We start from the raw sequence: 26,042 nt of genomic DNA on the forward strand, positions 1-26,042 counted from the left end.
AGATGTCATTGGAAAGGTTATGATTTGCTGAATATGATTATCCTATTTGTATGCATGTATCATTTTTGTATCTGAAGTTATGAATATTGACTATGTATCTGTACTTCACATGTAGTTACACCTGGATAATGCCCTCTAGTCAAGATGTTTTCATTCTAGACAGTGGGTGAGGAATGGGCCATTAGGAAAACAATAGGCCTTAGAAAAAGCTTATCTCCCACCTGAGGAGCCTTCCTGTGGATGCTACAGGCAAACTCAGAGTAATGGCTGATTTGACTCTATAAAGACATGTGATGTGACCACGTCTCTAAATTCCATCTTGGGATGTCAATGATTTTCCACAGACTGGTCTAAGAACTGGGAACCAAACACTGAAACAAAGGGTTCCTGCCATATGCCAAAGCTATATAAGGCAGGGAGTGACATCATCTGGTGTTCTTTGCTCCCCACCCAAGAAGACTCCTGGAAACACCTATGGAACAAAGACTGAACTGGGGGAAGTGCTGGACCCAGGCTAAAGGGATTTTTAGCCTATGAATGGAACACCTGGGGATTCTAAGCTGTAAGCAAATGCAGCTTGCCCTTAAGAATCTGCAGCCTGCTTGTATCATCACTTAGAGTGAATATCTGCTATTCATATCAATCTATTTAGTATATTAAGTTTAGTTTGCATTTTTTGTTTATTTGCTAGGCAATCTGCTTTAATCTGTTTGCTATCACTTATAATCACTGTGATACAGCATGGCCAGAGGGCAGCAGGAGAGGGTTAGAAGGGATCCTTATTCCCTGTAGAGGGAAGAAAGTTTGCTATAGATTAATTAAAACATCTGAAGCCAGTCACCTAATAAAAAAACCCTGCTTCAGTCAGACAAGGGGAGGAGTTGGAGCGGAGAACAGTTTGGAGAAGTGCTGTGTTGGGCTAAGAAGACGAAGACCCTAGGTAAAGGGACACCTGGCTTGTGCAGAAGAAGGGCAGGAAGCCCCCACTAGCTGAAGGGCAGGAGAGGGAAGTAGCCCTGGGGAAGGAACTGCTAGCTCAAGTGGTTTACTGCTATCCCTAAGGCCCCTGGGCTGGGACCTGGAGTAGAGGGTGGGCCTGGGTCTCTCCCTCTTCACTCCCCTCCTCTAGGACACTAGTGGGGCAATTAATATCCCAGTTCAGGGGCAAGAAATGGTGCCCTGTACCCCCTCCCCAAGAAGAGAAAGCATGAGACCCATCATAGTAGTGCTGGCAATTTGCCACATCACTTAAAATCTCTTTTGTAGTGAATACACTTATTTTTGCATTATCTAAACCAGTGTGTGTGTGTCAATCATAATGCAGGGGCAGAAGGCTGATGCATATTCCTCTCCACATTGAGAGAGGGGTAAATTTTATGAGCTTACATTGTATACTTCCCTGTGCAGCGCAAGACAATATAATTTTGGGTTTATACTCCAAAGGTGGTGCATGCCTGAGGAGCTGGATGTTGCACTAGCTGTTGCCTTCCTCTGCAGGCGCTGGTCGAAGCGCCTGCATGTAACTGCAGCTGGGTTTGTCCCCATCCCTACCTGGATCTATGCTGGTGAAAGTGCAGGCTGACGCGTGGAGGGCTTTGCAGCTTGTCATAGCAGTACAGTGTAAAAGGGAGCCCAGGCTGGTGAGTTAGGGGGGCTCAATGGTACCCCAGTGGGGAACCCTCACCTCCCGCATTGAATCAATCCCTGCTCTCTGGCTGCTCCTCCAGGTGCAGCCTGGGGAGTTAACTGGCCCATCTGACCACCGTAACTCCTTCAAGTCTTGTGTGGGGCAGACACCCCATCAGGCCCCTTAGTTATTTCTTATAACTGTCTTAAGTGAAGGGTATGTTCGGACACCAGTTTGAGCCAGGTTTTAACCCAGCTCATAACAACACAATGGAGATTCTGTGCTGTGCCTTTAATCCTCCTGTGTGCCTTTCTGACCTATGGCTACTCTGGGGGCTGGAGAGGCCTTCCATGTAATTTAGACAGCCCTGTGGTCCTGTCTGGGGGTATGTCTACACTGCAGTGGGAGGTCTGATTACAGCTCAGGTAGACAATCCTACACTAGCATAATCTATCTAGCATAGCTGAAAATAGCAGCAACCCTGCAGCAGCATGGGCTGTACAAGCCTGTTTGAGACCCAAGGTATATATTGGCACTGGTAGCTTGCACTGAGGCCCATGCCTCCACTGCTATTTTTAGAAAGATTAAAGGCAGTGCAGGTAAGCCTGCCTGAGATGCAATCACACCTTCAACTGCAGTAAAGACACACCTTCATTTACAGCAGGCTGCTTTGTGGCCACAGCACTGCCTGGAATCTCCATAGTGTTGTGTTTTGCAGCCCTGCCCCTAACACAGTCCTCCCACCCCTGCTCCACCCCCTTACACCTGGATTTGTAAATGGGTCCTCAGAGGGCAGCCTTACAGCTGTGCCCACAGTGGCTGCACCTGGGAATCATTTATGCCACTCCAGCCCTTTTACCTAGGCTTGGAGCAGGGATGAGGATTTCATCCATTGCTATTATAACTGCTGAGTATTTCAGGTGTGATCTCAAAGGAGTGGTAGAGTGATCACACCTACAAAGTTTGAAAACTTTTTACCAGTGGTACCAATAATCCTCATTATAACCCCAATCCAGCAGAATACTTGCATTTCAAGTACATTGACTTGAAGTGAACTGCTCCTATAGTTAAGTATCTTGCTGCGCTGGGGTGTTTGTGAATAAAAAATATCTCTCAAGCCTATGAAAGCTTTCCAGTGGTAGAAACTTCAGAATTGTGATCACTGTAGATGATATCAAAGCTTCTCTGTAACAAAGTAACTTAAGTCACATCTACATGACAGTGGTATAGCTACAGCGCTGCAGCTGTGATGCTGTAGCACCATAGTATGGATGCTTCCCACACTGATGGAAGGGATTTTTCCCTCAGTGTAGTTAATCCACCTCTCCAAGAGACCATAGCTAGGTTGACGGAAGACTTCTTCCATCCACCTAGCTGCACCTGCACCAGGAGTTAAGTCAGACTCACTCCATTGCTCAGAGTGCACAATTTTTCACAGCCCTGAGTAACATGGCGAGGTCAATCTCATTTTTAAGGGTAGACTAGGCAAAGACCCAGATCCACAAAGGTATTTAGGCTCCTAACTTCCATTGATTTCCTGGAAGTTAGGAGCCCAAATAATTTTGTGGAGGAGGGTGCAAGTCAATGGATCTAGAGTCATTTCTAGAGCTGGGAAAAAAACAAATGAAAACACAAACACATTGCAGAAGTTTTCATTCCAAAGGGATTGGGAAAGCTATGATTTCAAATGTTTGAAACATTTTTACTGAAAATGTTTGGTTTAGAGACTACTTGCATTTTCCCCTCTCTTCCCCATTTACCTAGTCTGACACTGAAAATGGTGGGGGGGGGAGGGAAACTGAACATGCCACAGTTTTCGTAAGTGGAATTTAAAAAAAAAAAAAAGAGAGAATTTTCCACAAAATTTCCAAAAACATTGTTTGACAAAAGTATTTTCATTTGAAAAATGTTGGCCAGTTCTAATCGTTCCTTTGGCACACAGTGGCATACTCCAGGCTCTGAGTCTTGCTCCATGAGGGGACCCACAAACAGCTAGCATAGCCCCAAGCTGGCTGAACCTGCTGGGAAAAGCTCAGAACTAGCACCTATTCCAGATAGCACCTTCTATCTTTGACTGGAATTTAAAGCAGCAGTGTGTCTGGGGAGGGTGGCAGTGATACTAGTGCCTGTCTTGATCAGGATGAATTTCTGCTCTCTACTACCCTGTCCCTGCAGGCACAAAGAGATGAAAATTGCAGCTATGTATCTGGGAATCTTGCCCATTATATCACCTCCCAGATTTGTATTGACTATTGTTTTGTCTTATCTCAAAATTGGAAAGTTATTTTCTTTGGGCTTTCATAGATTTGTGGATTAACATTCCGCCACATTTTGATATTTCTTTATTTAAAATGTTTTGATCAGACTTATTTAAAGGTACACAAACACTCTGTCTCTCTCTCACAGACCCCTCCCCCCCACTTTCCAACCTACATCTGAATCTTTGAACATTTTAACCTTATGGAATTTAGAATTAAAAGTGATAGTAAATAGATGTATTATTTTTGCTAAAGAAGTAAAATCGCAGATACCATAGTTCTACAGCATATTCCAAGTTTTGTCTCCATAAATATCTGAAGCAGCCAAACATCTGGGGTTACAATGGAGACAGAATTTTAGCTGAAATTATATAGTGTCATTATAAATCTTTGAACGAGACACACACTTTGATACGCAGTGTTATTTCTTGAAGTAAGGGTATTATTGTGTGTGTAAGCAGCTGGTTAAGAGACTGTCTGTAACTATTACTAGCTACCACTTCTAAAACAATACTCTTTTGTTCATAACTCCACCATAAACTGCATAATATATGGAGTAATTGCAATGCTTTGCTTTGGGAAACTGTTGTTTGCTATAGCATGAAACAAGCAGTAGAGGTCACTATCGCCCATGTTCCATCAACTTCCAAAACGATCCAACTAGGAGATTGACTGGATAACAGTTCAGATAAAACAGATTTAAACCAAAGCAAAACATCATGAGTTGTTGGTAGTAAATGGCTGTGTTTGGGTAAAAGCATATTAATAGCACATATTAATGTGATGCTTCGGAGAAAAGAATACAAATAATCCTGATGAACTAATCAGTTCAAGATGTTTGATATTACTTTAAAAGGGGCATTTCTTAAACTCTATGCAAACTCTCTCTGCTTATTTCAGTACCCTTTACTAGTCCCTGTATTATTCCATTACCATTGAAAGAAACAATCTTAGTGTATTATGAATGATCAACACCCCAAAAGCCACATAGTCCCTTAATGGAAATTGAACTCCTAATTTTTAGACATTCAGTAAAGCCTGGTCACTATGGAAAATTACTGTAGCTGAACATGGTTATGAACAATAGTGTGAACTGACATGGCACTGAACACAGCGTAACAGTCAGTGACGACCAGAGTAAGCCATGATGTCGGCTAACAGTGATTAAACCTCATGGCTTGTCCTGCCCTATTCTAACCACTAAGCTGCATTCAGACATGGTAAAAATTTTGTAGCTGTTCTGTCAAATAAAATAGTGTGGACTAGGCATAGCAGTGAGCTTAAGACCTACAATATGGTGCAAAGCCACTGGTTAATTGCACTAATGCATGCCTTCCATCATACAGTACGGTTTAAGATACTATATGATATCCTAAATAATGCAATAAACATATACATTAATGAATTAAACCTATAGGGTGAAATCTTGGCCCCACTGAAGTCAATGGAAACTTTACCACTAACTTCAATGAGGCCAGGATTTCACTGTACTCTCTGTATGGATATGCTTCTGTAAAAAATCATTCTTCTTCTACTGTCATTATGGCAGTGTCAGTGTTTCCCTAAATGGATGGAAAAAATATACTCCATAGATCTGACTAAGTCTTGGCATAGGAAGGAATTCACCCCCCCCACCCCCAAATAGATAAAATAATTTTGGCCATTTTTTAAGCAATAAGACTACACAATAATTTGAAAAGGTTAAGCCATTACAGAAGCTTTTCTAATTCTCTCTGTCTTATATGTAATACACAAAATGCCTATTTCTGAAATTATGCCAGTTATTAGTCTATAGCAGGGGCAGGCAACCTATGGCACTCATGCCAAAGGCAGCACCCAAGCTGATTTGCAGTGGCACTCGCACTACCTGGATCCTGGCCACCGGTCCGGGGAGCTCTGCATTTTCATTTAATTTTAAATGAAGCTTCTTAAACATTTTTAAAACCTTATTTACTCTACATAGAACAATAGTTTAGTTATATATTATAGACTTATAGAAAGAGACCTTCTAAAAACATTAAAATGTATTACTGGCACGTGAAACCTTAAATTAGAGTGAACAAATGAAGACTCGGCACACCACTTCTGAAAGGTTGCCAACCCCTGGTCTATAGTGTGCAATGTAGTCCTTTCATTATGGTCTGTTGAAAAAAAAGAATTGTTTGTTAAATGATCACAACCTTATTTAAATGACGGCAGTAATGGTTGTGAAGACATTGCATTGCTTAAGTAGTATTCTAAAGCCTGTGTAAGTAAAAAGCATTTTACATGTGATCTCTGCTACCATTCACTTGGATTAAAGGGTCTTTATTTTTTAAATCAAGCTTAAAATAAGAACAAGAAAAATCAGACTCAACAGTTAGTCAAGATGTGGCTTCAACTAATAAAAATGAGGAGATTTAAAGTTAAGGCTGGAACTCTGTCCTTAGATCATGTTGTGCTTAGACACTGATACAGCCTTCATGCAGCAACCAGGGCCCCTGAGAACAGGGAATGACCCTTTGAGCATCTATAACAAGACTTAAGGTGACTGAAGGGCTACATTTCAGCCTTAATTCTGCTAATTATAGCAGCCTTAATTCTGAATTTTATGGATGCTATAATTTGAGACAGACCCTTACAGATATTTAAACATCATTTGGATGTGTGATTTTTTTTTTAAATTATAAATAGTGACTTTTATATTTGTATTGTGTTAGAGAGCAAAAGGATGCAAAGATGAGAACAGTTCACTTTCAACCACTGAGATCCACACCTCCCTAAACGCTTCTATTTTGCTGTTACAAAAACCTCATTTTTCACTCTACTGGAGTGTTCCTTTCAGTGAAAGTAAAGCTGGTACCAGTGTAGAATCTGTTAATAAACATTTTATATTTGTAGTAAACAACTGGTGGGATCCTTCTCTCCAGAATTAAAGCTAGGGGCGTGTCCAGAAGGGCCCCTCGATCATGCACAAGGGGACCATCCAGACACACACTTCCTTCCTCCCAAAATGAAAGGTCTGTCCCCCACCTCTCTTGCTTGGGTCATAGGAGGAGGTGGTGGTGTGGGTCCTAGCTGGGAGAAGGGGTGGAAATGGATGGGTGAGGGGACAGCAGGAGTGGTGGGCTGGGGTTTGGGGAGCACACATGATCATCCATTCATTCCTGCAGATTCTCAGGAGGGCAGCCTGGGGCCATATGAGTTTTTAATTCTGAACCCCCTTGGAGGTCTTAGGGTCAACCAGAGGGAAACCCAGGTAGCACAGCTACAATAGAGCCATGCTGCCAAGGACCACAGTTTATCTGGGGCTAGAGCCAGTGAGGCTAAACTGGATCTGCTGCAAATTTCCAGGAATCTACAATGAACTCCTGGATGATACTGTGTCCTTTTTTGCATGGGGGCTTACCCTGCCCTTCCAGTGGGATTTTCTGTGTGTATGTGTGTGTGTGTACAATATCTTCATAGAGATTTCTTCCGCTAGAACCCTCTCCCATGGGCTTTATCACAAGAGGTGATGATCTAGCCCAGCAGTTGTAAAATACTGCCTTCTAAAAATAAGTCCTTTTGAATTTAATAGGAACAAATCTAATGGGATACTATTGAAATTAAACAGGCTTCTATCAAAATTACTCTTTAACATCAATTATTGGAATAATTTCCACAGAATTTTTACATCAACCTCTATATTTTAATAGAGAAATGTATCAATGCTATTAAAAAAAGATCTTTATTAAATTCAGTATGGCTTTTCCATAAAGAGAGAAGAAAGGTAATTCACTTCCGAAATGATACAATCATGCTTCAGCCTGATGACAATGTTGACAATTATTTAAATTTTTTCCAGGAATGCACCTCGTACCCTCAAACCACTCAATATCAATATATTCTATGTGTTCACTCATATATGTATGTATATGTGTGCATATACTGTATTCCCCTAACATTCTAAAGTTTCAAAGCCAGCAAAGAGAAACAAAAGTCGTGACATAGTAAAGATTAAAAAGAAGATGCAAATCCCATACAGAAAACTGTAAAATTTTACACCTCACAGCTGCCAGTTATAATCTACAAGGAGCCAGAGTTCTTAGCTATTCATTGCAGGAACATAGACTGGGCTCTCTTTTAACAAACATTCTTGTCCCCTTCAATTTAACAAACCCTCAGATGTAGAAAACTTCATGCTGCCTGCTGAAGAATTATTTTGTTCTTGTGTTTGAAAGGATTGTGGTGGCTTGATTAGATCTCTTCAGATTACATTTTGCTTGTTATTACAGTTTATATATAAAGTCTGAAATGTATCATGGAGTGTAAGGCAGACTAAGCCTGTGTCTGACTGGATTTCTATAACGTGGAGTTTACATTAGATAAGGATATGATGGGGTTTTTGGTTCTTTGTAATTTAAATGACATTATCTTCTAGTTAGCACTATTATTTAAAGCCTGTTTCATTGCTAAAATAAATTATATTATTAAAAATATAAAAAAATGCATTTTCATTTTACAAAATTGAAAAAAAAAAAAAAGCCCCTGTTAAATTTTAAGGAACTAACAATTTAAACAGAAGCAGCACTACAATTAAGATTGTCCCAGTCACAATTAACAGCCTATGTTATACTGAGGCTGCAAAGACTTCTGAATATACAGGTAAATCCGACATATACCAGGAGTTGAGCAGTAACACTACTTCCTTGAGGCTGTTGGGTGTGGCAGCCCACTTCCATTTAGGCAAAATGAAGGCACAATTAAATATGGTAAGTGAAAAAATTGAAAACCTCTGCACAAGGACTAGACTTCACACAAGTGTGGGCAGTGCCAGCAGTTTCCTGGGAGTCTGATGACCAATGGAATGGTGAGAGTTGGTATGATTGCAGCACTTGTGGGGGGGAGGGGAGTGTAAGAGAGAGACAAAGACAGACATAGAGAGAAGAAACAGCAGATAAGCTGACAAAGAAGTGTCAGAGAGCCAAGGAGACAATCAGAACAAGCATTGTGAATGTGCCCCTGAGAAAAAGCCTAGAGAGAGAGCGCTTTGGGGGCTGACTTCTGGATGAAGGGGACTTGAAACTATAAGCAAAGAAACTGTCTCTTGCTGTTTGAGACAGGGCTTTATGTACCTTCTTTGATCATGTCACTGGGTTTACTCAGTTGAGTACAGTCAACCGAGATGGACCACACATGTGCTGGGATGTTGTCTAGGGTCCATTTGCACACACCAGAAATTCCATCTTATTTACTTTCTTTGTTAAAAGATAATATAAAAACACTTAAGCAAAGTGAAGTGAAAAATAAATCCATTCACTTGTCTGATATAGAATACTATTTAGTCACACTGCAGATCCAGATTTAAGAGCCTGGACTTCTTAGACGTTTTGCCTGAATGGGAACTGAGTAACAGCTGAGGGGCACATTCTTATCTATCGCAGCAGTGTGACCCCATGATGTCAGTAGAGTTCATCTGGATTTAAACTGACATAACTCAGGCCCAACTCTTCTGCCCAGTCTGTGGTCTTTTCCACAACTGCACCCCTTTCCTGCACTCTCTGACTTCTTTCACGATGCAAATAGCTTGTGAGTAAGACTGTACTTGTGCAGAGAAGGTGCATGCTCTCTGAACAGTCCACTTGTGTGGCAGAACCACATCAGCTCTGCAGCCAGGAAAGCCTTCACACCTGCAATGGAGTGGCTGCCCATCAGAGCAGAATTTGATATAAAATATTGCCGGAAGGACACCAAGTCTATTCAGAGTGCCATGCTATATGATGCCCAACACTGCAGGTAGAGTTCCACTGTTGAAGTGCAGTAGCAGTTCTTTTCAGAAAACAGATTTTTACTTGTTTCCATTATTCCCAAGAGTTTTGCTTAATGTAGGGTGCTAAAATAAATTGTACAAATAATAAGGGGGGAAAAGAGGGATAGTTCAATTAATCAATGTATCTTTCCCTAGAAAAAGTTCAGTTAAAAGAAACCATCTGTCAAAACATCATTTGACTCGTATGTCAAGGCTGACTGCTCAGAAGGAAGAATCTCCTGACAACAGTGGAAATAGATTCAGCCCAGAACCCAAATCTATGCCTGAAATTCTGAAAGAGTTCAGAATGCTTGTGCTCCTGGAATTTTAATCTCTTCTGACACAATAGGAAAAAAAGAATGCCTTTCAATGTTGAATTTTCCGTGGCAGGAAAACTGTACACAGCACACTCCTTGTCCTATAACCAGAATATTACATCACCTGTGGAGGTACTTAAAGTGCAGCCTTTTGTACAATAAGCAATTTTCCCACTTATTCACCCATTGGAGTAAGCTTAGGAAATTGTTTGAATCATTTCTCTTTGAAATCATTTTTTGATAAGGAGCTATTTATGTTTTATAGAACACATTTTCCAACAAATTAACTCGAGTTGTGAGGGCTTTGGAAAACATGCTTTTCTTAATGTTTGCCAAGCTTGCTCGTTTAGGGAGAGCTAAATATGTTGTTGCTTTAATAAACGACCACTCCTGCTTCATTGTGCTGTCAAAGAGGGAAAAATGTAACATGCTTCAAAATGCATTCTGTCCATTGGAAACACAGGATCCTTTATTATCTCAGTCAGCACAAACATACATAACACCCTTATAACATAGGGCGGAGACTCAGAGGTCTGCACAAAAACAGAGTCCAAAACAAAATATCCACCACCCCCATACCACAGAAACCCCAGCCAGCAAGGGCAGGGAGTGTCTAAAAATTACCACCTCTGGGTAACAGTGTGTGTGTGGGGGGGGGGGAGGGATGTTGGAAAAATTTAACCACTGTGCACTCCCTTCAGGGTATGCTTTACATGCCTCCCTGGCAGGATTACGTAGTGTCCCAACATTTCCAGCATCACAGGTAAGTCTTGTTTGGTTGTAGTGCTTTTATTAGGTTCCAACATGAATAAATTTTGTCCTACCCAGGGACCAAGACTTTTGGTGTCTTCAGTTTGATTTTGCATCACAAACTTATTGTGTAATGACTGAGATACACCTATATTTCAAATTAACCATTTAACTATGACAAGATCTCTTAAGCAATTCATTCTAGTGTATATACCATTGGACCTAAGTTCATTGGCACTAAATATTGTAATAACTGGTACACTGGAGACACAGCCTCAGAGGGACTAACCAAAATGCTCTTTAGGTTCTTATGCTGGTAACTTGGGGTCCCAAAATAATCATTTGTGAACTTCCTCCATTCTTTTCTTGTACCGGTGGGCTGATGGCTGTTAGTGTTTGCCTGTTCCAGTACTAGCACTGATTCCTTTGACCCATATCCATGTGATCCCTCAGCATCTCTTTAGAATCACCAGCAGTCCGGGAGCCATTTGTAATAATGAGTCAATAAGCAGCAGCTTTCGGATTTAGTGAGCTGGTTATTATAGGTTGGCTGCCCTCCAGATGTTGTTCACCCATGTTAACAGGCACAGTTTTAGTCTGAGGCTTAAAGAATTGAATCTGTATGTCGTCATCTGAATTGTCAGAGTCTTGTTCCTGGGAAATTGGAGAACACGTGTCACTATTTTCACTTTTCTTGAGTTTCTTACTGTTCTTGGACAATCAATAGGAAAGTAATCATGGGACATTAAGATATTGCAAAGTAATACCCTTGCTCTTCCCAGCTGATTCTCTTGAACCACTTTGTACACTGGATGACCCCCCATTTTTCTGGTAACAATGTGGATCTACTTTTCCCAGTAGCCTTTTAATTTTGCTGGTCCCCCATGCTCTGACAAATTCTGGACAGGGACCCAATATCCTGGGAAAAGAGGGGCGCTGTGAGATCATAGTAACCCTTGTTTCTGGCAGCTGATTTCCTGGAGTGTTCAGTGACTAAATCAAAACCTTCTCTCATCTGTGGTGATTATGTGAAAAAGTAGAAAGCACAGTTCTCCACCGATTCCTGATTCCCCATTAAACTAAATATAAAGTCAATTGGCAAGCCAGGGGATTTCCCATACAAAAGGTAAAATGGAGAAAATCCTGTTGTTTCATTACCTGTACAGTTATAAGCATATATGAGCTTGTTTAAAGACTCATTCCAATTAGATTTCTAGTCTTCAGGGAGAGTTTTCAGCATTCCTAGTAGTGTTCTATTAAACTGTTCAGTTTGCCCTTTTCCCTCGGGATGACATGAGGTTGTTTTCAACTCTGCAATCTGGCAGTACTACTGCAGCCTATGGAACAGCCGGTTTTCACATTCACCACCTTGGTCATGATGAATTTGTTTACATTTTAAAACAAAATAATTAAAAATGTCAGTTGCAGTTTCTCAGATTTATTCCTTGTGGGCTAAGCCTGTGCAAACTGGGTAAAGGGGTCCATAACAATCAGGATATACTTATACATCCCACTGCTTTTTTCAAGATGAAGAAAATCAATTGAGACTAGTTCAAATGGTTCTGTGGTGTTGATAGGATGTAACTGGGCTTTGGTATGTTGGTTCAGTCTCCTCCATTTCAGACACCAATAGATCTGAGTTACATAGTGCTCAGTATCTTCCATATGGGGCCAATAGAAACTGCCTGTAGCAAAGTCAATAACTTGGTCAGCACCTAGGTGAGCCATGTTTTGAGATGACCGCATAGACTAGTCTGTGGTACCTTTCAGGTACTACCAATTGACTATGAGTATGAGTATGAGTAGTGATTTTGTGATAAGACACCATTCTAGTCAAGGTACAGTTTAACACACTCATGCCATAAAGCAGAAACCTGTTTAGGGCCTATAGCTTTTCCTTCCTGGTGGCCCTGATCCTTTAGCTTTTGCTTCAAGAATTGCTTCCTAAGAGATGGGTATAGGTGATGAAGATGGATTTATTAGCTCAGCTCCTATGTAGCAGCATCCACCCCCTTCAAAGTACACATTTCCCCCCATTAGTTAAGCATGCTGCTTTGGTGTCAGTGAACAATTACCTTCTAGCTGTAAGGCCCAGTGGACCTAGAACACAACCCTTTACAGCTTCTAGGCAGTCGACTTCGCCAGGCTGCCACCCAGTAGCACTTGTAACTAGTTTGCACTCCACTACCCATGATCCGATGTAGACACAGCCCATAGACTCATAGGGTTAGAAGGGACCGCAAGTTCCACCACATGGGCTCTGACAGGCAGAAGCCTCATGGCTCCTGATTGGCTCCCCATTCTATATAAACCAAAGGGTCATTCCAGGAAGACTCCAGGCAATGGTGTGGATTTTCTATTGCTGCCAAGACCATCCCTGCTCCTGAACCCTGGGCTTTCACCTCAGCTTGATTTTGACTTTGCCTCCTGACCTGGACTCTGACCTTTGGTATCGACCATGACCTGGAACCTGACTACACACTCCTCCACTACTCCCAGCCTCAGATTTGACCCTGCTCTGACCTTTGCTCCTGACTGCTCTTGTTATGATCCTGTCAGTATCCCTTCAATATTATAATTATGTTCAGAATTTCTATTTCTCTGTTCAAGCAAATCTATACAAGATTTTAACATGTCTAGTTGAACTAGTCCCATGGATTTCTCAATTTCTTGGTGTGTGGTTTTTTTTAATTATTTATTTATTTATTTATTTTGTTGGCAACTGTCTCTCTGTGGGACCTTTGGGGCTGGTGGGTCATTTGAGGTCCCTTTGGACTGACTAGGTATAGTTTCCCTTCTGGTCCATTCCTTGGGGCATCCTGATTAAATGACATCTAGACTGGTGGTACTCTTCACGCCCACACCAAAAAAAAAAAAATGATGCAAATATCACCTTTGTCCTCCAGGACTCCTCACCTCTAAGGAGCAATCTGTGGGGTGGATTGGAGTAGTTTCCTTCCATCATGGTGGAGTTCCCGCAGAACTTTTCTGATAGGACCATTTTTAGCTCTTTTATTTCTGCTTAACTTGTCTTCAGTTCTCCAATCTCATTCATCAGGTTCATTCCACATAAGAATTTTCTTCTTTTTGGTGCTGTTACCTCATCAGTCTCTGACTCACCAACAGCAGAAGCCTGTAGCATGACATTAAATTCTGCAGCTTTTTCTCATGCCCGCTTGCTATTTTGTGCTGTTTTTCTGTTTCCCAGTCAGTTACAATGTTCAGTCTCTCTAACAAAGCTTCATCTGTGACTGAGCTATCTCAAAGATAGGGCGACATCACATTTTGAACGTTATCACTTTGTAGACCAGAAGAGATTAAATGGAGGAACATATTTTGCACTGAGAGTGGATTGTAACTTCAGATTGGAATCACCCTGCCGTGATGCAAACAGTACTTTTTGTCACAAATCCAAGGCACATACCAGAAAATTTCCAGGTGTTTCTTTGGGACTCTGGTCTGTTCTGGCAAGATTATGATACAGTTCAGTTGCATCCTTCACTGGATAGGAGGATCTCAAAATTCTCTAAGCTTCAGTAATGTCATGGTACTATTTTCTTCTGTCTAGCTCTGCAAACTCCTTCCAGAGCAATTTGCTTTAATGCCTCCATTACTTCAGGTTCTAATTAGCCACTTTATAGCAGGTGTGTAGCCATGGGTGGGCCATGGCCCACCCACCTAGCATCCAGGCCCACCCCAGCAGCCCCAGCTCTGCTCCGGTCCCAGCGCTTGGCCCGCTCTGCCCGGCACTCCAGCCAGGGAGTGAGGTCAGGGGCTTGTCCCGCTCAGCCCGCTCTGCCCGGCACTGCAGCCAGGGAGTGAGGTCGGGGGCTTGCCCTGCTCAGCCCGCTCTGCCCGGCACTGCAGCCAGGGAGTGAGGTCAGGGGCCTACCCCATTCTGCCCGCTTGGCGCTCCAGCTGGGGAGTGGGATCTTGCCCCACTCTGCCCACCTGGCACTCCAGCCGGGGAGCAGGGTTGGGGCACAGGGGCTTGCCCTGCTCTGCCCGCCCGACACCCCTGCTAGGGTGTGGGGTTGAGGGCTCACCCTGTTCCTCCTGCCTGCCCCGCACTCCAGACAGGGAGTGGGGTCAGGGCACAGGGGCTTACCCCATCCGCCCACCTGGCACTCCAGCTGGGGAGTGGGGTTGAGAACTCGCCCCGCTCCACCCACCTGGCACTCCAACCGGGGAGCAGGGTTTGGGCACAGGAGCTTGTCCATCCGCAAGCCTCCGCACCCCAACTCCGCTCCCTGGCTGGAGCGCTGGGTGGGCGGGAGGAGTGGGACGAGCCCCCATGCCCCAACCCCGCTCCTTGGGTGCGCAGCTGGGCCCTGGGGGGACCCTGGCCAGTATGTCCATTGCCCTCCTGCAAGGCCAGCAGGAGAGGGTGGGAAGGAAGCGGCCCCAATACCTTCTGCCCCCCCTCTCCTGCCCCCGTCATTGCCCACCCACCCGAAGTTGGGGCCCACCCAAGTGTCCCATCCTGGCCACTGCTTTACAGTCCTGTTTCCATCTGATGGACCAGACTTGAAAAATTCTATCTGATGGACCAGACCATTCTTCCGGTTCAAACCTCCAATCTGTCCTGTCACTTTGAAATCCTTCTTCAGCTGGGGTGCACTATGCAAAACTCGTACTGCTGTTGTTTCTCTCACTGGGATTGTAGTCTTTCCTGCCTTCATCCCTACTGGTGAATTGGTTATCTGCCTCATCGTGTCCTTTAGGTCCAGCAACAGAAAGATACTCTAATCTTCCATACTAGCAACATCTTCACTGTTTAAGTGCTGATTAATTACCTAATTAGAGCTAACCAGGTCTTTCTTATAACTTTGCTTCAGTTCTCTCCTGAAATGTTCAAATGATCACAATAATGTGATCTTTACTCTGTAGGTGGTAAAACTGCCCCTCTAACTGAATGTGTAAATTTTCCAGCTCAGCATCAGCCATCTTTGTTTCCTGCATTCAGTATCTCCCCTGCACCACTCACAAGTGCAGCTGCAGGGGTGGTTTTCCAGTTTCAGGGACCAGCAGTTCAACAACCACCCCCCGGCTGGCTCACCAAATATAATATGCTTCAAAACAGGGATTCTGTCCTCCAAAAACCCAGGATTCTTCATTTTATCAGTCAGTACATAGGTACAGCATGCAGTCCTATCACAGAGCAGAGACTAGAGGTCTGTGGAAAAAGAGCTCCAAAGAAAGCACCTACCCTTTCCATAACACTGTAACCCCAGCCAGCAAAGGTGGGGAGTGTCTAAAAATTACCACCGCTGGGGAACACAATGAGGGGTTGTCCAAAAAGTTCAACCACTGTGCACTCCCTTTTGTGTCACTGTGCACTCCTTTTTGTATATACCGTAAAGCAGGTCATTATATTTTAATTCTCGTACCTTCTGTCTCTCAAATGCAAAATTATATCCCAATCCATGTTTAATAAATTGATTTCTATTTATTTATTTATGTATTTATTTATTTGCATTCTAGAAATGTCTAGAAGTCTCAGCCAGGATTGGGGCCCCATTATTCAAGGCCTTATCCCTACCACAAGGGGCTTACAATCTAAATAGACAAAAGAGATGAAGGGTGTAGAGGAGGAAGAAGTAACATGAAAACAGAGTGCTCGGAGTGATGGGTTGGAAACATTTTTTCCATTAATATTTATTACTTTGTGTGATAAAGATATAATTTAGGGCTAAATCTGGTCAAATAGTGCTTCCCCTTTGTCTGGCCCCTTTGAAACATAATCTCACCCCAAATGTTTTAAATTTAGCAGCAATAAAAAGCTTTACAAATATTCTGGTCTTATTTTCCAGATCCCTGAAAACTGATTTAACCATGAAACCTCAACAAAATTAATCTAGTTCACATAAATAATATATCACATATGTACTATTATACACATAACCATGCCATCTATTTCATATCTTCTTGTCATTCAGTTGATGAAGAAAACGATATTAAGGAGGTGAGGAATAACATGGAATTTCACAATGGTGAACATGAGAGGGAAATTGCAAAAAGGACATGAGACCCTGGAGAAAAAGGGGCTCAGAGTTGGCTCTCTACCCTGTTAAATGATCTTTTCCAAGGATTCCCAACATGTGAGTGTCTTCTTCATCCATGAAGTTGAGTATGTTTTCCAGTGAATTTGACAATATGATACTTTCTTTCACCTTTCCCAATGTGTCTTCCTCAGTATTTTGAGAGATTGCCCTGTCTTTTTCAGTTTATTTTATAACTCAGAGGAGCAGACTGCTCTAATTGGGTTCAGGAGATTTGCAGGATGATCATACATTCGTTTTCACAGTCCTGAACACTTCCACAATTGGGCACAGTCAGCTCAGGGATAACATAACTTGCATGTCTATCATGGACATCTCCCCTTTCTGTGGTTCTGGGTCACCATTCTCAGCCCTGCCATGATCGTACATTTGCAGCTCTATATAACTCTTTTTGCTTCTTTTTCACCATGTATCATTTCCAAATACTTCAGAGATTTGCTGCACAATCTTTCTTTTTTCGACACTTATTGCATTCAGCTTCTTAGGCTACGCACGTTTTCTATAGCACTGGGGTGTTTTATAGTATCTTGCGCACTTAATTTCCCCCCTCGTTTTCACCTGTCCCCAAAGTCTTCAGCCACAGTGGCTCAAGCATCCTTCTTCAAGATGTTTTTGTGGAGCTTCATTACACAGAAATTTGTATCCTTATGTATGTTCTCCTGGGTGGGAAGGGTTCCCAATGGAATGAACTCCAAAGAGTTTGTTTAATGTTTCAGACATATTTTGTGGAGGACGGTATGAGAGAGAGGTCCTGGAAATGAAATTTAAATAACTTGTGAAAAGTCTTTAGGCTGCTACAGTTTTATTCTCTGGGGAAAAAAGGCCAGTTAGAAGCACTGTTACAGCTGGAAAGGAGAACTTCAGGGTCTACATATGTGGATGATGTAAATGAGAAAGGTTTAGACACTATTCTATAGCCCATAGACATTATTACATCCTTTTCACCACCCAGGCTCTTTTTTTAAAAATCACTTTCCTACTCTTTTCTTCTCTCCCTCTCTTCCATTTCAGTGAGAGATTAATTCTCATTTACACTAAGGCCTCTTTATGCTGGTCTGACAGAGTGTGAATGAAAATCAGGTGATGAATGAATGTGAATGGAAGAGAGAGGGAGAGAGATAAGTAAAGATAAAGATGGGGAGGAGAGAGAGAGAGGAGGAGGAGAGAGAGAGATAAGTAAAGATAAAGATGAGAGAAAGAGAGAGAAAGCATGCAGGACATGGGAAAGTGGGAGCCTTGTAAACATTTCCTGCTTCCACTTAGCTGATGGCATGGCATTGGAAGAGAGAGCTTTGGAATACTGCCTGCTGGCTGAAGGCACTGGAAATGGTCTCAGGAAGGGAGAGTCCTGGAATTCATATCCCACTGGCTGGTAGCACTGGAAGACAGGTGCCCTGCATCCTACTATCTGCTGTGCATGCCAGTAGGATGTGCAACCAGACAGTTTAAAGGAACTCTGGAGTATTGTGCTTTCCCTGCTATGATGTGTTCAGTTCTAGTTCCCCCGTCTCAATAAAGACATAGCTGAATGTGGTGTATTATCCCGTTAAGGGACAGCCTGAGGCTTACCACCAACACAGTCTGAGCATAAATAAGAAGCAGCCCAACACACCCTTGGGACTGGATTATATAAGCAAGAAAAGGAAACTGGGCAAGTGAGAGGGAATTAAAAGTTTTGCTGGTGGCTGAGGATGCTTTTGTGTAAAAGAGTTTCATAGAATTAATGTGATAGATCTATCCTATTATTCTGCTATTAGGGTAGAACATTAAAAATAAAATATGTTTTTTTAAAGGAAGATGCAGAAGGCTATACTGGATTTAGATACACTAATTCTGTTCTATAGATACTTGTATTGTCCAGTTTAATTACAAGCGATGAGCCTGCTAATTTTGTTTTGTTAAACAATTTGCACTGCATAAATCTGGAGAGAGACTAATGAAAACGTTCCTTTCCCACCAGAAACAAAGTCTGTAATCGAGAGACTTTTCAGAAGACTTTTTCTTTGAGGGGTTGAGTCATCTAAGAAGAAGCAAATAAAAAGAAATGATGATCTAGAAGCCAATATTTTATTAATTCCCAAAGGAACCATAATCTTCTTCACATTGTCTTCCTTTCCTTTGCATATGTGAAAGTGTCGATCTTCTGAATTAGACATGCTCAGGATGCAAAGCAAGCAGTACATGGTAACATAGCATATTGTTGTGGACATATACAATAGGGAGAAAAGCTTTAAATTATATGTGTGGAACAATGTTTTAAAATATCAAACAGCAAGACTCCAAGCTTAAACAATGACTGGGAACACTCTGTTCTGTCCCCCTCTCCCCCAACAAAAAGCAGCCCTATGGTATAAGAAGCCATAGGAGGATGCCACAGGAAAGTGGTAGCCTTGGAAACTCTTCCTGACTCCATACAAGAGGTGGCATCAAATGGGATGCCTGGGGAACCTTGGATTACATCCCAACTGGCTGGAGGCAATGGAAATAGTCAGGAGAATGAAAAGCCCTGGAGCTCTGTGACCCAGGGAGCCCCTCAGAACCAACTGGCAGAGGGTACACCATACCACAACTCACATCAGGCATGACGCAGTAATTGCCTCAACTCACTGTCATAATCTGTATCTAAAAGGTGTTATGTAAGGTACCATATGCAAACTGGTAACATGCAGGGCATTAATATTATTGTATGATCTGTGTACAGGAGGTATAAAGAGAATTATAGATGTGTTCTGGAAATATATTTTTAAAAAGTGTTTGTCAAGCAGTGCATACCCCCAGCGGGCCCTAGACAAAGGAATGTTAAAAGTGCCTAAAAACAATCAGAATAAATAATGCAATTCCTAATTCATATGCTGGTCTTTCTTCAGTCCAATGAAGAAATAATTAAGGATTCTAGAGATCCTCTGGGCCACAATGAGATGTGTGGGGGGGGGGGGGGGGAAATGCTTAAGTACAGAATCACATATGGATCTATGCCTATAGATGAAACACTGATAATGTCTGAAAGAAGCAACTGTAGGATAAACCTTCCCCCTAATCAAATCTGCACAGGAGTCTGGAAACCAAAGGGTAGAATTTATCATACTTCCTGCAGTGTTTGCTGTGAGCTGAGATTCACCAGCATATGGAAATTATGCACACAAAGCATCCAAACAATAAGAATCCAGCTCTGAACAATGCAAGTAATAGTGAAAGCCAACTTTTACTAATAAAAACAAGTTTCACTTTTGAAGTAATCAGCACAAAGGTACAGTAATTCCACTCAGCTATTCCACTGGACAACATGAACGTGATGTGTGATAGCTAAATAAGATGTTCATACCAGGTGCAAGTGACAGACACAACAGGCATGATGACAGATTGAGAGCTCTTGCAAATCTCAACAGGAGGGTCAATTTATTAAGGGCTTCAGCACCTCCAGCTGCTACATGTCAGCTGATCTGCTTTGTTAATAGACACTGTGGTACTTTCTGTGATTGTCTTTACTCTACATTTTTGACTGTCAGGTTGATGAGGTACTGGGAAGATAGTTGAAAAGCTTCCTGTAATGTAGAAACTTAGCAGTGATCTCAACTGACATGTTGCTGTACAATTTTCTGTTCTTGTCATTCGTACTGGGGCAAATCCTCTCCCTGGTGTCACCTCTGTAGGCTGAGCAAGAGGAAGGCTTCATGAGGAGGGGTCAATGCTGAGGCTGTATATTCCTGTGTGGTATTACAGAGTCCCCATTCCACATGAACTCCCTGTGCAACAGTGATCAGAGGCAGGAGGGAGTTGGACAGGACTTGGGTGGGCTGCTTCTCTCCTGGGTGGCTGTGTAAGGATTTGGGGTGGCTACGCCAGCCACCAGGTTGGTGTAGTCTCCGGGGAGTAAAACCATAGGTGGGCTGCTGCATGAATCTGCTTGTCCTCCCCCGGGATGTAGCCGTGTCAGGTTCCAGGGAGGCTTCCAGCCCCTGGGCAGTATCAGTCTCAGGGCAGTAGTTTTGCAGCCTTGAGGGGATGAGCTTTCTACCACAGAACACATGACAAGTGCCTGGCCCAGTAATTTGGTCTGGGTGCTGGGCAAAGCACTTTCTTCATGGTGGTTAACTAAACTGTTCTTAGTAAAATTTAGCCATAGCAACCACGGCACAAGAGCTAGTGTAGTGTAAGCGTGACACTGTAGCAACTGATGCAAAATTGGCTTTTAAAATCATTTTAGTTCAGAGTATCTTACTACTGCAATGCCACTTTTTATTTTTAATGAAACGAGTCCTCAAGGCAAATGATGCAAAATCTCCTCAGCCACCGTGTTGTGTAATCCCTCAACTACTCCTATTAAAAAGCAGCAGTTCATAATTAGGTCTGGATCTGCAATCCTTGCGCCTGGGGGTAATTGACATCACTAGGAGTACTCACAGCAGTAAGGATTACTCTTAAAAGAAGTAAGGGGTGCAAAATTAGGCCCTTATGCAGGTATTAAAAAGGAGCTAAGTTTGTAACATCGCTAATGAATGGGAAGAATTACTATTTTATATTTTTATTTTTACTGAAGCAAGAACCCTAGAAGCAGGCACATTAGAGTACCAAAATAAGCTTGCTATATGTGAGGAAATGAGAAAAGTTACAACAATTGGGCACAGTGCTGGACCATCTCCATCCCAGTCTCTCCACTGTGGGCATTGGTTCTTAGCTTTGTCTCTGGCCTCCAAGAAGCATTTATACAGCAAGTCACTCATGGTTAGACAGGAAACAATTTTACAGGAGCTGCAGTACATAAAAGAGTCCTTTCTCTTTTGTTTCAAAAATGTATTTCTTTTGGGAAGGAAATGTTTCTGTTTTTCCATGCACAAAGAGCAATCCTACACTTTCAGTCTGAATGGCTTCAGGCTCATTTGTGCTATTTACACATGGAACAGCACTGAAGGGTGGTGCAGAGATGTCCCATCCTGCCTCAAAGACAACATAAAAGAGGCAAATAGTATCCTGTAGCTCCTAGGTGCTGCACAGCCACTGCTACACACACACACACCTGATATGAGAAACCTTCCTATTCCATTTTGTGCCTCTCCAGTTCTGTCATCCTATGCATAGAGGGAGGGAAGGGAGCCAGAGCCATGCCTCTGGATCTAGTGCCTGAAATTCCCCTTGGCCCTTAGCTAAATCTTTAAAACAGGAAAGGCAGAGGGAAGTGGTGGCTGCTCCCCTGCCTATTGTGTATTTGCAGACAGGGCCCCTTTAATTTGAGCATTAAGGGAAACAAAACAAGAAAGAACAAAAGAAAACTCTCCAGGTGACAGCATACTGTGGGTCTCTTCTAGCATGCTGCATCGACCTTGAACTTCCACATAGAGGTCCTCACCGAAGACAGGCAAGCAGACTGCTTAGAATGATAAAGGTGCAGCATATAAAAACCATCCTAGTTGCATATCTTTATATACAACAGTAAAAATTAGAACATAGTTGTCACGATTCTGCCAGCCCTTTGTGTACAGAACTCCCATGACTTCAGAGGGAGTTCTGCACAAGAGATCAGGCCCCGTATGTTGTTATGCTTTCCATGTTGATGATGAAAGTAGGTGTAACAAAGGAATGTGCACAAGACCTGTTTTCCCTTCTTTGTAATGTATAAAATGTCTATTAACTGAAGGCAATAGGACCACACCTGTGTAAAGTCCATGCACATGTGTTTGTTCTAGTTACTTTTTAAGGGCCTGATCCAGCAAACATACTGGGTACATTTTCCCAAAGCATCTTAATGAATGGATTAGGGTCTAAATTTAAATTTCAGAAATGACTTAGGCACTTAGTTACCTATGTCTCATCAAAAGTCAATGGGACAAAGGTTCCAAAGGGTCTAAGACTCCTTTGAAAATGGGACTTAGGCTCCTAAATCATTTAGCTGGTTTTGAAATTTTACCCATGCTGTCTTTTCAAAAAAATTGGACTGTTAGCACTTGTGTGAGTTTGAGTATGCTTAATAGGGCTGGGTATAGCCAGTGTAATTGTGGTTCAGCGAATCTGAGTCTATTTTGTTAGGCTTGCAAAGCCCACCAATCTTTGCTTTTATACTTGAAACCATGTTCTTGCACAATGATTCTATTTAAAAATCCCCTTTCTAGCTAAAGTGATGCTTGTGCTAAGTTAGAGATAGGACAGTCTCCCAAAACTAGACTGATACAAATGGATGCTGCATATACAATAAATATGGTATTTTTTAATAGATTTTTTAAAAAATCTCTGCCCATCTATGCTCCTTTTTGACAAGCTCTATTAAGTTGAATAGGAAACCAGATAAAGCCGGGAACTTTCAAACACAAAGTGGTATGGTTGAAATTAAGCAGAATGAGTTCACCCATCCCTAATGTTATGCGCCTTTTCAATGTCTAGTAGACAGCTTTGCTTTTATAAAACTTGAGGTTTTGTCAGCCGTGAGAGTAGAGTATAACTGAGTCACAGTCATTGTTGCTTGTTTTAAGGACCTACTTACTGTGCATGTCCATGCACAATAATTTTCCAAACAAAATGTCAAGTATTTGTTTTATGCTGATCCAGGGATCTCTTCTAATCTCAAACTAATCTCCAACTGTGCACAAGCAGAGCAGAAGTTCTTGAATGGACTGTGTACAGTGATCCACGCCTGCACATCTGACATTAGAATAATGCACTTTGGGTTGGATCCAGCAGAAAGTGGCCTCTGTGACCGATGGCTCCTGGAAGTTTCATGGGCCTCCTGGCTCTATAGTAAAGAAGGCTACTTTTGATTCTGATGGGAAAAAAACCTTCCTTCTTCTACAGCTGCAGAATGCCAAACGCTGCATCCCATGCTGATGCCCCTTTCCTGACTGGCACCGTGTAGCAGAGAGAGCTGTGGATTTCACTCTTTATCGCTAGAGCCAACTTGGTGAGAAAGATTAATATGCAGATGACTCAGAAGTGAACATAAGGTTTCCATAAGGAAATGTATACAAGAAGAGAGCTGTTGAATGCTTTCCCTTTTTTACGGTAAATCAGAAAACTGGTATCAGGCATTTGTTCAAGGGCTTTTGTTTTCCCGTAAATCACCCCTGCAATATTTGAAAATGAAATTAGCCATGGCAAGCCGGCTTTTTGGGAATGATACTGAGTGGACTCCAGTAAGCATGCTCAACAATGACATTGTTATCCTACCCTGGCCATTGCAGTCAGCCAGGGACAAAGTCTGAAAGAAAACTACAATAGAATAAAACAGTTTCCATGCACATGATCAATGTAAAACATGACTAAGACTGTAATAATTACTTATTAACAACACCTTGTATATTAAAGGAAAATTACTTAAATGAAGTGGGAGGGGAACATATTGTCAGCCTCATGACATACTTCAAAATAGGAAGGTCATATCTGCAGCCAGAGACTAAGGGTATGTCTACACAGCAAAGAAAAACCCACAGCTGGCCCATGCCAACCAATTCAGGCTTGTGGGGCTCTGGCTGTGGGGCTGTGTCATAGCCATGCAGGGTCCTAGTGCCCAGGCTCCAACCTGAGCCCGGAAATCTACACACCAATGAAACAGCCCTGCAGCTCAAGCCCTGCAAGCTCGAATCATCTGGCACTGGCCAGCTGCAGGTTTTTCTTTGCTGTGTAGACATACCCCCGGGAAAGAGCAAGGAATTCCCAGACTTTGCAGATACCTCCAATGCTGCTGATCCAGGTATAGATTAGGGCCCTGATTCAGTGAAACACTTAAACAGGAGTTTTAGCCTCCGTAAATTCAAAGGGACTTAAGCAAGTACTTAACTTTAAGTATATGCTTTACTGAATGGGGGCATATGGCCTTGATCCTACTCCCACAAAAATCAATGGTAAAACTCCCATGGATTTCCATGATGCAGGATCATACCCTTAGTCAAGATCCACAGATCTACGGTATTAGTCAGAGCCCCGGGCTTTGACCAAGTTGGGATCCAAGGATCCATGCTGGACAGTGGGAGCACTGCCACGTCAACAATGTGTGTATTGAAACAGCAGCAAGATATTCAATAAACTACTAGGTCCAAAACAGGCTCTTTAGAAATCTTCCAAATTGATTAATACGTTATCTCCTGAAGGAAGATAGGTCCTGATTCAGCAAAGCACTTAAGCTTGTGCCTAACTATAGGTAGGCACGTAGTCCCATTAAAGTTGATGGGGCTGAAATGCATGCTTTGCTGCACAGGGATGAGATTATTCATGGGCTTTAAATTAAACCCAGTTAAGTGCTTTGGTGAACAGGACCAGAAGAAGGGAAATCTCCAGTATTGCCAGTACAGCTTGCTCCCCCAATCCTAGCTGCCACACTGCTGTCTGTTGATTCTTTTGTAAATATACACTGTAGGTTATTATATTAATTAATAAGACCAAATGGTCCCTATCTTATAGCCCTCACTTAGAGAAAATTTCCATTAATTTCAATGTAATATTTGACCACAGTCTGTCTGTCTGTCTGTCTCTCTCTCTTTCTCTCATACACACACACACACACAATCATGCAGGAGGGGAAAAAAACGTGATTTCAGAATGTAACACATAGAACCATGACTGTATCACTCTATATTGCATGAAACAAATTGGTGTGAAAGATTAATCTGCAGATGATTTCAAAGCAGGGGTAACACATCTATGGGGAAACATGAAGTAGAGACCTTTTCTGTGCTTTTTCTTCTGTGTACAGTAAATCAGTTAACTTGTCAAATCCTTTATCAGGAACTGATTGAAAACTTTTTGTTTTACCATAAAAAAGTCTCATAGTGTCTGACAAAATGGCATACAGTTGTACACAGCAGATCTCTTATTAACAGATTTGTTCATTTAATGAGTATGGTAATAATTATTAATCTGATTAATCACACAAAAGACTTGTGGCCACATCAAATTATTTCCTCCATTTAGAAACAAAAAATGCAAGTTATAGTGTGGAATCTCTGTGAGGAAAAAATGTCATATGCTTGTATTTGACATAAAAGAACCAATCACATGATTAGCATCTGGAATTCATGGCACATAAATTCTACAAATCATCAATTTTTTTTATATTCCCCCAGCAGCTTCAAACTGATGTTACATGAGATATAGTCAGCATTTTTTTAAATGTACTTGATTCTCTCTCCCTCTTGTGTGCAGATCTTGCTGAGAAATAACCAATATTATATATGAAAGTGACTTGCACATGGGACATACTGTAGTTAAAAATTTAAGAACCAGCGCTTTGTACTTTTTTTGTAAGTTCTAAAGATATGATGCACTGATAAAACATAG

The 26,042-nt window shown here is 42.0% G+C and overlaps 1 long non-coding RNA gene across 1 annotated transcript; it reads left to right on the forward strand.

Annotated features, from left to right (window-relative positions):
• The first annotated feature begins 493 nt into the window (after positions 1–493).
• LOC123373070 lies at positions 494–19,550 on the forward strand. Its single transcript, XR_006580550.1, has 3 exons — positions 494–619; positions 16,662–16,823; positions 18,745–19,550. It is a non-coding gene; the product is annotated as an uncharacterized LOC123373070 (long non-coding RNA).
• Positions 19,551–26,042: the final 6,492 nt, after the last annotated feature.

The sequence above is a fragment of the Mauremys mutica genome, chromosome 1, assembly GCF_020497125.1.
Source record: "Mauremys mutica isolate MM-2020 ecotype Southern chromosome 1, ASM2049712v1, whole genome shotgun sequence".
NCBI classification, from domain to species: domain Eukaryota; kingdom Metazoa; phylum Chordata; order Testudines; family Geoemydidae; genus Mauremys; species Mauremys mutica.